Here is a 15543-nt window from a genome sequence, read left to right as displayed (position 1 = left end):
GATAGGATTTGAGATATTTCCTGAGGGTAGGTTGAGTAGAATGAGTGGTAGGTGCTGAGGATGATGGTTTTTGGGTGTTTGTTGTTGGTTGGACATCAGAGTAAACAGATCTATAAGTATCTGTATCAGCATTTACTAAGATCTGTTTTACAGACTGAGGAATCTGTAATGGTCTAACCACTGATTTCTTAGTGTCAGCATTTACCAGGTCATTAAAGTATCGTTTTGCAACTTTAAAAGGTGGGGTTGAGGAACTGACTAATTGAGGTTCATCAGTACAAAAAGTATAAATAAGTTGACAGAATCTAGCAAAATAGACAACATTCCTATCCTCTGTCATCCTATCCCCAATAAAACCAATTATACCAGTTGTAAAATCAAAATGAGTTTGATTGATAATAGCATACCCGATGTGCTGACTCAGAATTGGGATAACATCAAAATTCGAACATTTGTTCCCAAAAGCTTTGGTGATGCAGTCGAAGAAGAAGCTCCATTCTCTTCTGATATGAGCCCGTTTCAACTGCCCAAGTTTTTCCAAACTCCTTTCATACCCCAAATTTGCCATTAACTCCTGAAGAGCTGATTCTTCTGGAATTGAAAATGTACAATCTTCTGGGAGATGTAGAGCTTTGCGTATTGTACCAGGAGTGACTGCATAAGATGAATCACCCACTTCGAAAACAATACTGGGAGTGCCATATTTACCACCATCATCAAAGTGCCCAGTCCGCCAAAACGTCAGAACTTGTTAACTCGAAAAGACTGAAGGCTGGGTTAATGCATACCCAATCTCACTGTGTGCAAGAAGATCTTGCACAAAATGCAATTCAGATGGAACTTCAGCATGATCAAAAATTGCAGCATAGTTGTTTGGAACAAACTTATCTCCATCAATAATTAAATCCTTAGGTGCCATGTGAAAAATTGAGATTCAAAAGTGCCTGTTAGGTGTTTGATAAAATGTCTGTATGAAAAACCAACGTGAGAGAAAGAGAGAGTAAAAGCAAGTAGAGAGAAAAAGTATGAAGGAAATAAAAGATTAAAGAAATCCTTTCTCTGTCGTACTTATACTCTAAAAAAAATGTTACCGTTGGACACCTGTCAGACATGCAGTAATAACGGATAGTTACTGGGCGTGAGAAAACAGTAATCATTACTTGCCCACTTGCCTGTTTTCAAGGAAAAACCGTTCCATTTACCCAGATATTCCATTAATCAAGGTGAAACAGTTTTAATTCAAAATTGAAACCGTTCCCACTGATTTAATTATTTTTCACTGCATCATTAATATTCTGAAAAGAAATCAAGTGAAAATGACCAAGATAAATCATATGAGTAAGTACTGATAAAGGAAAGTCAGAACTTAAATTAAAACAGAATTTATATGGTCATCAGAATATCAATCAGGATTTATCAATGCATTACAAAATAACTTAGAGACAAAATCTTGAAATAAAGACAGATTTCATTAATATATCAAGAGAATACATTCATGAAATGGAAATTACATCAGTACTTATACAAGATTTCCCTAAGCTACTAAACCTAACATCAACAGCCTTAGTCCTAGCTCAAGAAGCAGTGCAAGGCTGATGATGAAGAAAAATAGGAAGAAGACAAGATTAAATCATTTCTTCTTCTTCCTACTCTCGACAAACAGAATGGCGAGTCGGATAAGAGAATACATTCATGAAATGGAAATTACATCAGTACTTATACAAGGTTTCTCTAAGCTACTAAACCTAACATCAACAGCCTTAGTCCTAGCTCAAGAAGCAGTGCAAGGCCGATGATGCAGAAAAACAGGAAGAAGACAAGATTAAATCATTTTTTCTTCTTCCTACTCTCGACAAACAAAATGGCGAGTCGGATGATACGCTCTTGCTGGCGGAGAGCTTCCAGCCTTTCCTCCTCCAATCGCTCTAGATGGCGATGATAGTCCATATAGAAGAACACGAGGTGGGTCAGTACCTCCTGTGGGACAGAGTCCCATATCTCCTCAGGAATGGCCGTGACGTGCCATTCCTGCTGCCAATCGGCACAACTTAGCTCCATATTGAAGTTTTGGTAGTTCAAAAACATGTTGTATCTGACCATTGTGTTTTTGAAAGAAAAAAAATATGAAGGTAAGTTTGTGAGAAAGAGTTTGATGGAAAGGCTGATGTGAAGTTGTTGCTTATATAGGAAAGAGAATGCCAGGAGACGCAAAGAAATTTAATGCTGACAGGTAGAATTAATTCTACCTCGTCTCCCCAGACTTGGAAAAAGAAAAACATTCATTGGAAAGAGAAAACATGGTTTAATGCGCACAAAAAGCAAGTAAAAGTTGACTGTTCAAGTACGAATACCATTAACCCTAACCATAGTGACTATTAATCTTCCACTTCAACATATTCTAGCTTGAACCGAGACTGTTAACAAATTTTATCCATAAATAAGTTAAGTAACGAATTAGACTGTAATATCAGAACTTAGACTTATATCAGAACTTAACAGTCATCAGAACATAATTTTTTAACTCGAAAAGGAATGCCTATTTTAGTAAATCCTCATACAAGTTCTGAGTTATATTCTTCAGAACTTAATCATCGGAACATGTAATCAGAACTTGTCCTCAGAATTAGTGCAAGGTGACACAATAACTATTTATCTAAAAAACATAGACCACCACATTAATTTTCATCATTCAGATGGAGTGATTAGTGTGTGCATTAAGCTAAATTTCAGACAAGGAGTAAAGTTTGATTCACTTCATTATATCTTAGAAATAAGACATAACTAAAATTTTGCTAAAGAGCTGTCATTATCCTGAAACCTACTGATGAATGAGGTCATGCTTGAGTCCACCTCAACTGTTTTGTGCTAATTTTATGCATCTTTTTAAATTATATTTTACAGTGGCTTCTCAGTGTAAGTGAGTCACGACTGCTTATCAGAATTTATGCTATTATCAGAGTATTTCTCCAGTAATCATAGAGTGTGAAAAGTCACCAAGAAAATATTTTGTTTTTCTAATGCATATTTACTTAATACCAGCAATGCACTTGGGTCTTCCCTTCCACATTTTTACTCTAGATCTCAAAGGAGTACCTGATTTTTATTCTTTGATCCTTTTTATTTTTCTTTTTATAAGTGAGGTTTATCAGCACTTAGTATATTCAGCAGTTTTACTAGTATCAGAACTTAACAGATGAGTAGCATTATTCTAATTTGTGACTTAGTAATAAGATAAACAAAGTAAACTCAACTAAGCTCAATTATCAGAATTTGCTTGTGTCATAAAATTTCCACAGAAATAATTACTTCTTACATGGGATCATTTGTTTATTAAAGACTACTAGGTCAGTATCTAGCACAGTTATCCCCATATGATTGAATTGTTACTTAGACAGATAAATCACTTATCAGAGTTTAGAAACATATATCAGACAACAGTCAGTACTTAAAAACATTTAGCAATTAATCACAGAAAGAGATTAAATTCAGTAAGTACTGATCATAAAGTCTGATAATACAGAACAAGACTAAGCAGATTTAGAGAAAGAACATGAAATTATTCCAAGTTCATTTACCAATCTTGTAAAAGTGGCTTCAAACAGTGGTTTTGTGAAGATATCTGCTAGTTGTTGATCTGTTGGAACAAAGTGCAATTCCACTGTACCTTCATCCACATGTTCCATTATGAAGTGGTACCTGATGCTGATGTGCTTTGTCATAGAGTGTTGTACTGGATTACCTGTCATAGCAATAGCACTTTGATTATCACAGTAAATAGGGATTTTGAAATATGTTAACCCATAATCCAGTAACTGAATCTTCATCCAAAGAATCTGTGCACAACAGCTTCCTGCAACAATATACTCTGCTTCTGCAGTTGATGTGGAAATTGACTTTTGTTTCTTGCTGAACCAAGAAACCAATCTGCCTCCAAGAAATTGGCAGTTTCCACTTGTGCTTTTCCTGTCAATTTTGCTACCTGCAAAATCTGCATCTGAGTAACCTATTAGTTTAAAATCTGATTCTCTAGGATACCACAATCCCAGATCAGCTGTTCCTTTAAGATACTTAAAGATTCTTTTCACAGCTGTTAAGTGAGGTTCTCTTGGATCTGCTTGAAATCTTGCACAAAGATAGGTAACATACATGATATCAGGTCTACTAGCAGTTAGATAGAGTAGAGAGCCAATCATACCTCTGTAGTCAGTAATATCTACTGATTTACCAGTATCCTTATCCAATTTTGTTGCAGTGGCCATGGGAGTGGATGCACTAGAACAATCTTGCATTCCAAATTTCTTCAGCAAGTTTTTGGTGTACTTGGTTTGACAAATAAAAGTGCCTTCTTCGTTCTACTTGACTTGAAGGCCCAGAAAATAGCTAAGTTCCCCCATCATACTCATCTGATATCTTGACTGCATTAGTTTGGCAAACTTCTTGCAAAGTATATCATTTTTAGACCCAAAAATGATATCATCAACATAAATCTGATCCAGAAGTAAGTCCTTTCCATGGTTGAGGTAGAACAATGTTTTGTCTATTGTTCCTCTGTTGAATCCACTTTCCAGAAGAAACTGAGCTAAAGTCTCATACCATGCTCTAAGAGCTTGCTTAAGTCCATAAAGTGCTTTATCAAGCCTGTAGACATAATCTGGATGTTTGGAATCTACAAAGCCTGGAGGTTGTTCAACATATACCTCCTCCTCCAATTCTCCATTGAGAAAAGCACTTTTCACATCCATTTGAAAGACAGTAAACTTTTTGTGAGCAACATAAGCTAAAAATATCCTTGTGGATTCTAACCTAGCAACTGGTGCAAATGTTTCATCATAATCAATTCCCTCCTGTTGAGAATATCCTTTTACAACCAGCCATGCCTTATTCCTTGTAATTATGCCATCACTGTCAGTTTTGTTTCTGAATACCCACTTTGTACCAACAACAGATCTATTCTTTGGTCTTGGCACTAGGGTCCAGACTTTGTTTCTTTCAAATTCATTTAACTCTTCCTGCATTGCTTGCACCCAATCAGCATCCTGAAGAGCTTCTTCCACTTTCTTTGGCTCAGTCTGAGAGAGAAAAGAATTGTAAAAGACATTCATTTGAAGTACCTGTTCTAGTTCTGACACCTGCATCAGGATTTCCAATTATCAAATCAGGTGTATGTGATTTTGTCCACTTCCTTGCAGATGGAAGGTTTTCTCTAGAACTGGATGCTCCCCCATGATCCATGTTGTCTTCATTTTCATTTTCTGATGCTCCCCCTGAAACTATGCTCTCTGGGTTGGATTCTTCAGTATTTAGATTTTCAGCACTATCAGAACTTGACTTATCAGAACTTGACGAATCAGAACTTGAAGAGCCAGATGTATGTTCTGATGTTTCTTGAGATGTGGTGGGATCTTGAGTATGCTCCCCCTGCATAGGTGCATCTTCCTTTGACGTAGTCACCACAGTTTCAATAACATCAGAGTTTAATCCATCAGAATTTACAGTATCAGAACTTAGACTGTCAGGATTTTCAGTATCAGAATTTGAGTCTTCATTTTCAAGTCTCAGCTGATCATGGTCAATGAAATCTTCAAGACCAGTAATCTTCTTTTCATCAAAAGAGACATTGATGGATTCCATGACCACTTTTGTTCTCAAATTATAGACTCTGAAGGCTTTTGTGGAAAGTGGATATCCAACAAAGATTCCTTCATCAGCTTTTAAATCAAACTTGGATAGCTGTTCAGGATGAGTCTTGAGAATAAAACACTTGCATCCAAATATATGAAAGTATTTCAGATTTGGCTTCTTTTTCTTCACCATCTCATATGGTGTTTTTCCATGCTTGTTAATGAGTGTCGCATTTTGAGTAAAACAAGCAGTCTGCACAGCTTCAGCCCAGAAATAGTTTGGAAGGTTTGGTTCTTCAAGCATTGTACGTGCAGCTTCAATGAGAATTCTATTATTCCTTTCAACAACTCCATTTTGCTGTGGAGTTCCAGGAGCAGAAAATTCTTGCTTTATTCCATGGTTTTTGCAGAACTCTTCCATTATCAAATTCTTGAACTCAGTGACATTATCACTCCTTAAAATTTTCACAGAATCTTTGACCAATTTATCCAAATGTTTGACATAATCAATCAAGATAGATGCAGTTTCACTTTTTGTGTGCAAGAAATACACCCATGTGTATCTGGCGAACTCATCCACTATGACCAATGCATATTTCTTCTTTGCAATAGACATGACATTCACTGGACCAAATAGATCAACATGTAGTAGATGATAAGGATCAAGAATTGATGATTCAGTCTTGCTCTTGAATGAAGATTTTCTTTGTTTGGCCTTCTGACAGGAATCACAAAGGCCATCAGGAGCAAATACTGACTTTGGCAGTCCTCTCACAAGATTTTTCTTGACCAGTTCATTTATATTGTTGAAATTTAAATGAGAGAGTTTCTTGTGCCAATTCCAGCTTTCTTCAATTGATGCTCTACTCATCAGACAGATTGCAAAACCATCAGTACTTGTTGAAAGCTTAGCTTCATAAATGTTACCACGCCTGTATCCTTTCAGAACAACTTTGCCTTTAGATTTACTCACAATTTCACAGTGTTCTTCAAAGAAATCAACATGATAACCTCTGTCACAGATTTGACTTATACTCAGTAGATTGTGTTTAAGTCCTGAGACCAGAGCTACTTCTTTAATTATGACATTTCCAAGATTGATATTGCCATATCCCAATATTTTTCCAATGTTGCCATCTCCATAAGAAACACTTGGGCCAGCTTTCTCCACAAAGTCTGATAGTAGGGCCTTATTTCCAGTCATATGTCCTGAACATCCACTGTCCAGAACTAGAATATTTTTCCTGTTGCCCTGTAATCACAAAGACCACTAATTATTGGTTTTAAGGACCCAGACTTGCTTGGATCCTTTGGCCTTATTAAGTTTGTTAACATTTGCAGCGGTTTTAGCATCAGAGTTTATGTTAACATTTTTCTTATCAGAACTTACACTATCAGACTTTGAATCAGAATTTACACTAGAAGGAACAATGGAAACTTTCTTCAAAGAAGGTTTTATTTGATAATAATCATAGTACAAACTATGATATTCCTTACAAGTATAAATGGAATGCCATAAACTACCACAATGAAAACAAGGATTTTGTGGTTTGTATCTAACAGACTGACTCTTAACTCCTGATTTTGAAGGTAAGGAGTTAATATTCTTATTTTTCCTGCAAAAAGAAGCCAGATGGTTAGAACTTCCACAGTTATGACATGTTTTCCTAGGAGCATCAGGAACAGGTATATAATCATTGCTTTTATTCACACCTTCCTTTCCATTCCTACTTTTCCTAGGTGATTTTACATTGTTTGCATTCTTAACATCTTTCAGCTTATGCTTAAACTACTTCTTTGTCATTAAGCATATGTTCACTTCAGCTGTCTTTTCCTGTTTTAGTTTGTCAGAAGTTGATTCCTCTTTAACTTCTGATTTCTCATTTTCAGACTTTACAGTTACAAACTTAACAGGTTTTAACTTTGGCTTTTGCTTAACAACATGCTTAATTTCTTCAGTTCCTTTATCATTCTTATCTTCTCCATAACCTAAGCCCTCTTTCCAGTTTCCACTACTTAGCAAATTTTGAGTTGTTTTGCCAGAGTTAGTCCAAGTCCTGATAATCTCTCTTTCCTTTTCTAACTCAGTTTTTAGAGATTCATTCATTTTCAGCACTTCATCCCTAACATAAAAAGCATCATCTCTATCCTTCTGAGTTTGATGGAACATGACTAACTCTTTTTCTAAGAAATCATTTCTTTTCTTAAATGCAAGATTTTCAGAAGTTAATCTTTCACATATTAAAGTTTGATCTTTATAACTAACAAACATGGTTTTAAGATATCTTCTCAACTCATTAATATCATCAATATGAAAAGCATAAGTAGTCTGAGGTACCTTTGTTTCAGCAGCTTCAGAACTGCTCTCAGCACTTTCTTTATCAGCATTTGCCATCAATGCATAGTTCTCCTCACTTTCAGAGTCTGAGGTGTCTGTCCAGCTTTTCTGTTTTGTGACAAGAGCCTTGCCTTTGTCACCCTTTACCTTCTTGCAATCAGGAGATATGTGGCCTTTCTCACCACAGTTATAGCATTTAACATTGGTATAATCTCCTCTGTCAGACTTTCCTCCTCTGCCTTCAGATCTTCTGAAATTCTTCTTATCAGAACTTATGCCTTTCCTGGAAAACTTCTTTCCCTTCCTGAACTTCCTGTATGCAATCTTTGTGATTCCTTTCACCATAAGAGCACACAGCTTCATCATCTCCTCATCAGCATCAGTCTCAGGCAAGCTTTCAGAATCTGAGTCATCATCACTTTCAGAACTTGATGACTCAGTTTCAGACTTTATGACAAGAGCTTTACCCTTGTCTTTCCTTGAAGAAGCTGCTTTGGGGGATTCTTCTTCAGCCTTAAGAGCAACTGTCCTTGACTTTCCTCCTTTCCTCTTGCTTCTTTGTTCCATCTCAAGCTCATGAGTCTTGAGCATTCTATAGATTTCATCAAGAGTTGTTTCATCAAGATTGTAGTTGTCTCTTATTGTTGTTGCCTTCAAATCCCAGCATTCAGGAAGAGCTAACAGGAATTTAAGGTTTGAATCTTCAAGATCATACTCTTTATCAACCAATGATAAATCATTCAAAAGTTTGACAAATCTATCATATAAATCATTCAATGACTCATTAGTCCTTGAGTCAAAATGTTCATACTCTTGAGTGAGTATTGTCTTCCTGTTCTTCTTAATTGTGTCAGTTCCCTGACACCTTGTTTCCAGAGCATCCCATATCTCCTTAGCAGTCTTGCAGTTGATTACCCTGTTTGACATTACATTATCAATGGCACTATGCAGTAAGTATCGTACCTTAGCATCCTTAGCAATTGATGCTATATCTTCAGCAGTATAATCACTCTTCTCCTTTGGTATGGTATTTGCTGCTTCACCTGCAACTGCAACATCGAGCTTGGTTGGTTTGTGAGGCCCTTCCTTGATTCTATCAAGGTATTCTGGATCTATTGCTTCCAGGAACATGGTCATCCTTACTTTCCATATAGGATATTCAGATGGTCTCAGTATGGGAACTCTGATGGTCTCATACCGACTCTGAATTTGTGTCTTTGGCGGTTCCTCAGTTTTGGTAGGCTTAGTTGGAGTTTCTGTGTCCGACATGATTGTTTTTGGATCTTTAACTGTATGTGTGTTAACAGATAAGCTCTGATACCACTTGTTAGGTCACACACACTGTAGAGGGGGTGAATACAGTGTATAATACAATCAAATCAAACTTTAATATATTAAGTAACAGAAAACAAACTTTATTAAAACAATAAACTCTGTTATAGTATGGAACCGTTACCTCTCAGTGATGAACAAATATCACGAGAGCTGCTAGGGTTACAATGAATAATCTTCTCGAATATGATAACACTTTTTATGTAAACCCTATGTCTGTGTTTATATACTACACAGTTACAAGATAATCGCTAATTGATATGGAATATAATTCTGCTTCCTAAAATATATCAATCAGATATCTTTTCTTCCAAGTATTCCATTCTTCACGGAACTCCTTCTTCATACATATCTCTTCTTATGTTTATCTCGATCTTCTTTCCTTTAATCAGCTACTGTCCTTATCTGATCGTCCTTCAGCACTTAAGTTCTGATATCTAACTTCTGATGATTATCTCCTGATAATATAAGTACTGATATCCTTAAGTCCTGACTTCCAGTATAAGTACTGATCAACAGTTAAGTACTGATTTGTCCTGTTAAATAAGATCTGAAATCTAAACATAAATTATATTAGCCATGACATTATCAAATATATTTAACATATACTATTAAGATTGCGTGCCACTTCGATCCCAAGAAAATATTTAAGAACACCCAGATCCTTCATGTAAAATCATTTACTCAAGTAGCTCTTAGATTTTTTGAAAGCAACAGAATCATTACCAGAGATAATTAACTCATCAACATACACCAAAATATTTATTTGGACACCTGCTTTGGTATAAGTAAATAGCGAATAGTCACCACATGATTTTTGAAAACCATACTTCTTTAGGGCTGTGGCTAGCTTAGTGAACCAGCATCGTGATGACTGTCTCAAGCCATAAATTGACTTTCGAAGATGACACACCATATTAGGTTGAGAATATGTAAAACCTGGTGGAAGCTTTATATATACTTCCTCGTTGAGATCCCCGTGCAAAAAAGCATTATGTACATCCATTTAATGCAACTCCCAATTTTTAAATGCTGCAATGGCTAAGAAATCATGAACCGTGACCATCTTTGCAATTGGTGCAAAAGTTTCATTGTAATCAATCCCAGATCTTTGATGATTACCAAGAGCAACTAAATGAGCTTTAAGCCGTTGGACACTACCGTCAGAGTTGTACTTGATTTTATAGACCCATTGACTACCAAGAGCACGTTTACCAGGTGGCAATGTTTCCATAGTCCAAGTCCCGTTATCCTCTAAAGCATGGATTTCCGTTTGCAGAGCTTGACTCCATCTCTCATCTTTCATAGCTTCTTTGAATGATCTCGGTTCACAACCTGCGGTTATAGCTGCAAGAAATTTCTGGTGCCCAACAGATTATTTTGTACAATTGATATAATGTGTTATAGGAAAAAGGGTACCTAAGGAAGGAAAGGAAGCGAGTGAACTGGAAGAGAGAGTAGATGGAGCTTCGACTATCACAGTGTTTGTTACATAATCACGAAGTCAAACAAATGGTATCTTGTCACGGAATCCTTGTCCCATTTGTGTTTCATTAGAAGAATCAAAAACAATTATTGTTTCCTCCTCTACAGTTAAAGTATGCTCAGTATTTGGGCTGGACTTTGATTCATGGCATGTGGTGGTCATTGGGCTCTCTACTGATTCATGTGTGGACTTTAGTCCATTACTGGATAATTCTGGATCCCCGGGGAAATTGATCATAAGGTCGTCAACAATATACATGCTTTCAAAATTCTTTTCAATACTAATAGTATCATTTTCAGCAAAAGGGAATTGATTTTTAAAGAACTTAACATCCCTGGAAATTAAAAAAACTTTTATTTTCAAGATCAAATACTCTTCACCCCTTCTTCCCAAAAGGATACCCAACAAAGACACATTTTCGACTTCGACTGGCAAATTTATCACTCTTAGCTTATGAGCATAACATAATGATATAAACACCCTTAATTCATCAAAAATAGGCATACTATTAAATAAAATTTTATAGGGTATTTTATTTTGATGCACACTAGAAGGTGTTCTATTTATTTTGAAAACGCAAGGCTCTTGCAACTGTTAGAATATGACAGTGCTTATATTCAACTCTACTATTTTATTATAAAGTTCCCACACAATATGTTTGAAATATAATTCCTTTTGAAAGAAAATAATTTTTTAAACAATTAAACTCCGTCCCATTGTCTCTTCCAATAATTTTAACATTTTTGCCAAACTGTCGATCAACCATAGCAAAAAATGACATAAAGCTTTCAAAAACCTCCAATTTATCAATCAAGAGATAAATCCATACAGCTCTGGAAAAATCATCCACGATAATTAAAAAATAGCTAGCTCCACACGAAGAAAGTGTATTATAAGGACCCCATAAATCATAATGAACCAATTCAAAAATTCGAGGAACTTTATGATCACTAAAAGGAAAAGAATCACGAGTATGTTTAGCATGAGGGCACACATCACATGCCTTATTCAATTTATCACTAGAATTTTTTAAAAAAGGTAGTGACTTTACTACTTTCTCTGAAGGGTGCCTAAGGCGTTGATGCCAAAGTTCCAACAATGATTCAAAACCCCCCACTGTGAAAGACTGCAACATCGTTGGTTTCTGAAAGTAATAAAGTCCATCTCTTCGTTCACCCATTCCAATCAGCTTCCTCATATGAAGGTCCTGTATAACACACATATCAGAAGAAAATTGTACAAAACAGTGCATATCGTCAATCAGTTGTGTAACCACAATTATGTTACAATGTAATTTAGGGATATAAAGCACATTTTTAAGATTTAGTCCTTCCAACAACCTCACAATTCCTCTTTTAATAGCAATTAATCTTTGACCATCAGGAAGTCCAACGGGACATGCCACGATATTTTAAATATCAAACAAATATGATTCATCCCCTGTCACATGATTAGATGCACCGCTATCTATGATCCAAGAAATTTCTGAAAACATACCATGTAGTCGTTCAGTAGAGGATTTAGTATTACCAAACATAGTAACTATAGTTTCTCACTGTTCCGTCGTCATATTAGGAGTAGAGATTGCAGTGTTTGATATGTTGACTTTACCACCAGAATAGTTCTCATTGATTGGGACAACAATTATACCCTTGTGTCCATTTACCGCCATTGCTCGCATAGTAGCTCCCTTGCCACACCCAACTTGTTGGAATAATCTTAAATTTAGTTATTAATTTGTGTTTTATTAGTTTTGAATAAATTGTATAGGCCTTAGTGAACGTTGTGTTGGTTAGCACAACAGTAGCTGTAGACCAGGTCATAGTTCAGTTTCAGCATTATCAGGGAAGTTGAAGAAGTGGAGTCATGCTAGGAAGTTCAGTTGCTATTTTTTAGATATCACGTTATATGTCTAGACTAGTATATATTAGATTGTATGCATTCAGTTTGAAAATAAGGAATGAGAAGCAACTTTATTTTCTTCTCCATACACAGTAGTCCCTGTGCTAAACACTGCACTTTGTATCTAAAGCACTAACCCATTACAATTTTTATTCTACACTTGGTATCAGAGCATGATGGTTAGGTTCCTGTATGCCTAAATATCAACCCAAGCACACAAATAAAATCATGGAAACATCCAAAGCAAAAGAAAGTTTTGTGGGCTTAAGCTATCCAATGTTAACGAGAAGCAATTATACGGCATGGTCCCTGAAGATGAAAGTGTTTATGAAGGCGCAAGGAGTTTGGTGTGCAATCGAACAGAAGGATCCTAAGGGGGGCGTGGATGAGAAAACGGTGCAAGTGGCACTTGCAGCAATATATCAAGGTGTGCCCGAAGATGTGTTGCTGTCCATTGCTGAAAAAGAAACAGTTAAGGAAGCATGGGAAGCGATCAAGACGATGTGCATGGGTGTGGAAAGAGTAAAAGAAGCAAAAGTGCAGACGTTAAAAGGCGAGTTCGAGTCCTTAATCATGAAGGAAACGGATAAAATCGAAGATTTTTGTATGAAGTTGAGTGGGATTGTGACTAATATCCAGGTCCTTGGCGAAATAATGGAAGAATCGAGTGTTGTGAGAAAAATTCTACATGCAGTTCCAGATAAGTTTCTTCAAATAGCTTCAAACATAGAACAATTTGGAGACGTTAAGGTGATGACAGTTGAAGAGGTAGTTGGTCGTCTCAAAGCTCACGGGGAAAGGATGAAGGGCAGGTCTGAGAGCGTAGATGGACAACTTCTTCTGGCATCTCGGAATCAAAGAGCTAGAGGTGGTTCTTTCCGTGACAAGAGTAGGATAAAGTATTACAACTGTAATACTATGGGACACTATGCTGCAGAATGTGATAAACCGCGACGGGAAAGAGAGAAGAGACAAGAAGTGAACCTCGCACATATCGAGGATGATGAACCAACATTATTATAGACAGAAGAATGATGCCAGACGGGCAAAATAAAAGGTGCCAGACGGGTAAACAGAAGTGCCATGTGGGCAGGATTTTTTTTAAAGCCAAAAGGGCTAAATTTAAGTGCCATATGGGCAAAGAAGTTGAAAGCAAAACGGGTTAGGATGAATGCCAGACGGGCTAAGCCAAATGAGTTGATGATAAATGTAAGATTAAGGGGGTGATTGTTGGAATAATCTTAAATTTAGTTATTAATTTGTGTTTTATTAGTTTTGAATAAATTGTATAGGCCTTAGTGAATGTTGTGTTGGTTAGCACAACAGTAGCTGTAGACCAGGTCATAGTTCAGTTTCAGCATTATCAGGGAAGTTGAAGAAGTGGAGTCATGCTAGCAAGTTCAGTTGCTATTTTTTAAATATCACGTTATATGTCTAGACTAGTATATATTAGATTGTATGCATTCAGTTTGAAAATAAGGAATGAGAAGCAACTTTATTTTCTTCTCCATACACAGTAGCCCTGTGCTAAACACTGCACTTTGTATCTAAAGCACAAGCCCATTATAATTTTTATTCTACACAACTGTCTGTGAATCTGCATTACGACCACCAACACCTTTGCCACCAGAATTAGCGACTCCTTGAGTACGAGGTCTTTCACCCCACCATTCCGGATATCCAAGCAGCTGAAAGCAAGTCACAACGTCATGTCCTGATCGGTGATAATGAGAACTCATAAGCCCAAACCTGTAAATTTTTTCTGGTTTTGTTCGACCACGTCCTTGTGTGCGAAGAGAAAAACCCAGTACTTCTGGTGGAGATTCTCTTGCATTATTTATTCCACATAAACGTTCTTCTTGAATCATTTGTTGATAAGCACGGTCAAGAGAAGGCAATGGTTCTTGAGACAATAAAGTAGTACGCAACTGGCATAGAAATCAGCATTCAAACCCATCAAAAATTGATGAAAGCGCTCATTACTTCTTCTACTTTCATGTTGTTGGCCCCAATTACAGGCACACTTTCCGCACTTGCATGTTATAATCGGTTCAGGATTAGCCAGTTCATCCCATTTAAATTTCAGCTTCCTAAAATAGGTAGAAACATACATATTTTTGGCTTCCTCGCACTTGGCCGAATCAAATTTTAATTGTTGAATGCGGGGGCCATTAACAACGGAGAAACACGCCTTCAGTTCATCCCACAAGAGTTTAGCATCATCGTAAAACGAGATAGTTGATTTAACCTCTTGATCAATAGTGTTCATTAACCAAGAAATAAGCATTGAATAAATTGTAAGCCAATCCTCACTTGTGAAAGGTGCTTTAGGTTCCATAATCGTGCCATTGACGAAACCATATTTTCGGCGAGCTAGTAGAGCAAGATGTATAAACCTTGCCCATTCATCATAATTGTTGCTTTTGAGACGGACTGGAGTGATTAGATCTCCTGGTCTGTCGCGTGAGCCAAGAAAAAAAGGTGACGTATAGTCGTTTCGAGTAGACATAGGTGAGATAGGTGTTTTAGTTGTATCAGGCGTTTCATCACCCATTATGGGTAGTGTATCTTAGCCGTGTGGCTCTGATACCATGAAAATAATTGGTAAAAGCGTGCAAAATAATGTAAAATGTCTTTTTTCTATTTCTCCCATATATACAAATAATGCCCGAGAACCAGGCTGCAAAAATAAGAAACTATAGCTGTAATGTTAATCTAATTCCAAAATTTTAGCTCAAACAAATCAATTTACAATTATAGAATCTGAACATCCTACACATCCCCCATATCAAAAGAGCATCCCAACAAATCAGCATATCATATTAGAAGAGCATCTCAACATATCTGGAGAATATCTCTGCATA

General features: G+C 36.6%; 1 pseudogene; it reads right to left on the bottom strand.

Annotated features, from left to right (window-relative positions):
• Positions 1 to 14256: 14256 nt before the first annotated feature.
• LOC141720897 (uncharacterized) lies at positions 14257 to 15233 on the bottom strand (annotated as a pseudogene).
• Positions 15234 to 15543: the final 310 nt, after the last annotated feature.

Source organism: Apium graveolens, chromosome 1 (genome assembly GCF_009905375.1).
Source record: "Apium graveolens cultivar Ventura chromosome 1, ASM990537v1, whole genome shotgun sequence".
NCBI lineage: Eukaryota > Viridiplantae > Streptophyta > Magnoliopsida > Apiales > Apiaceae > Apium > Apium graveolens.
Note: the sequence above shows the minus strand (reverse complement) of the source record. Positions and strands in the feature narration are given on the sequence as shown.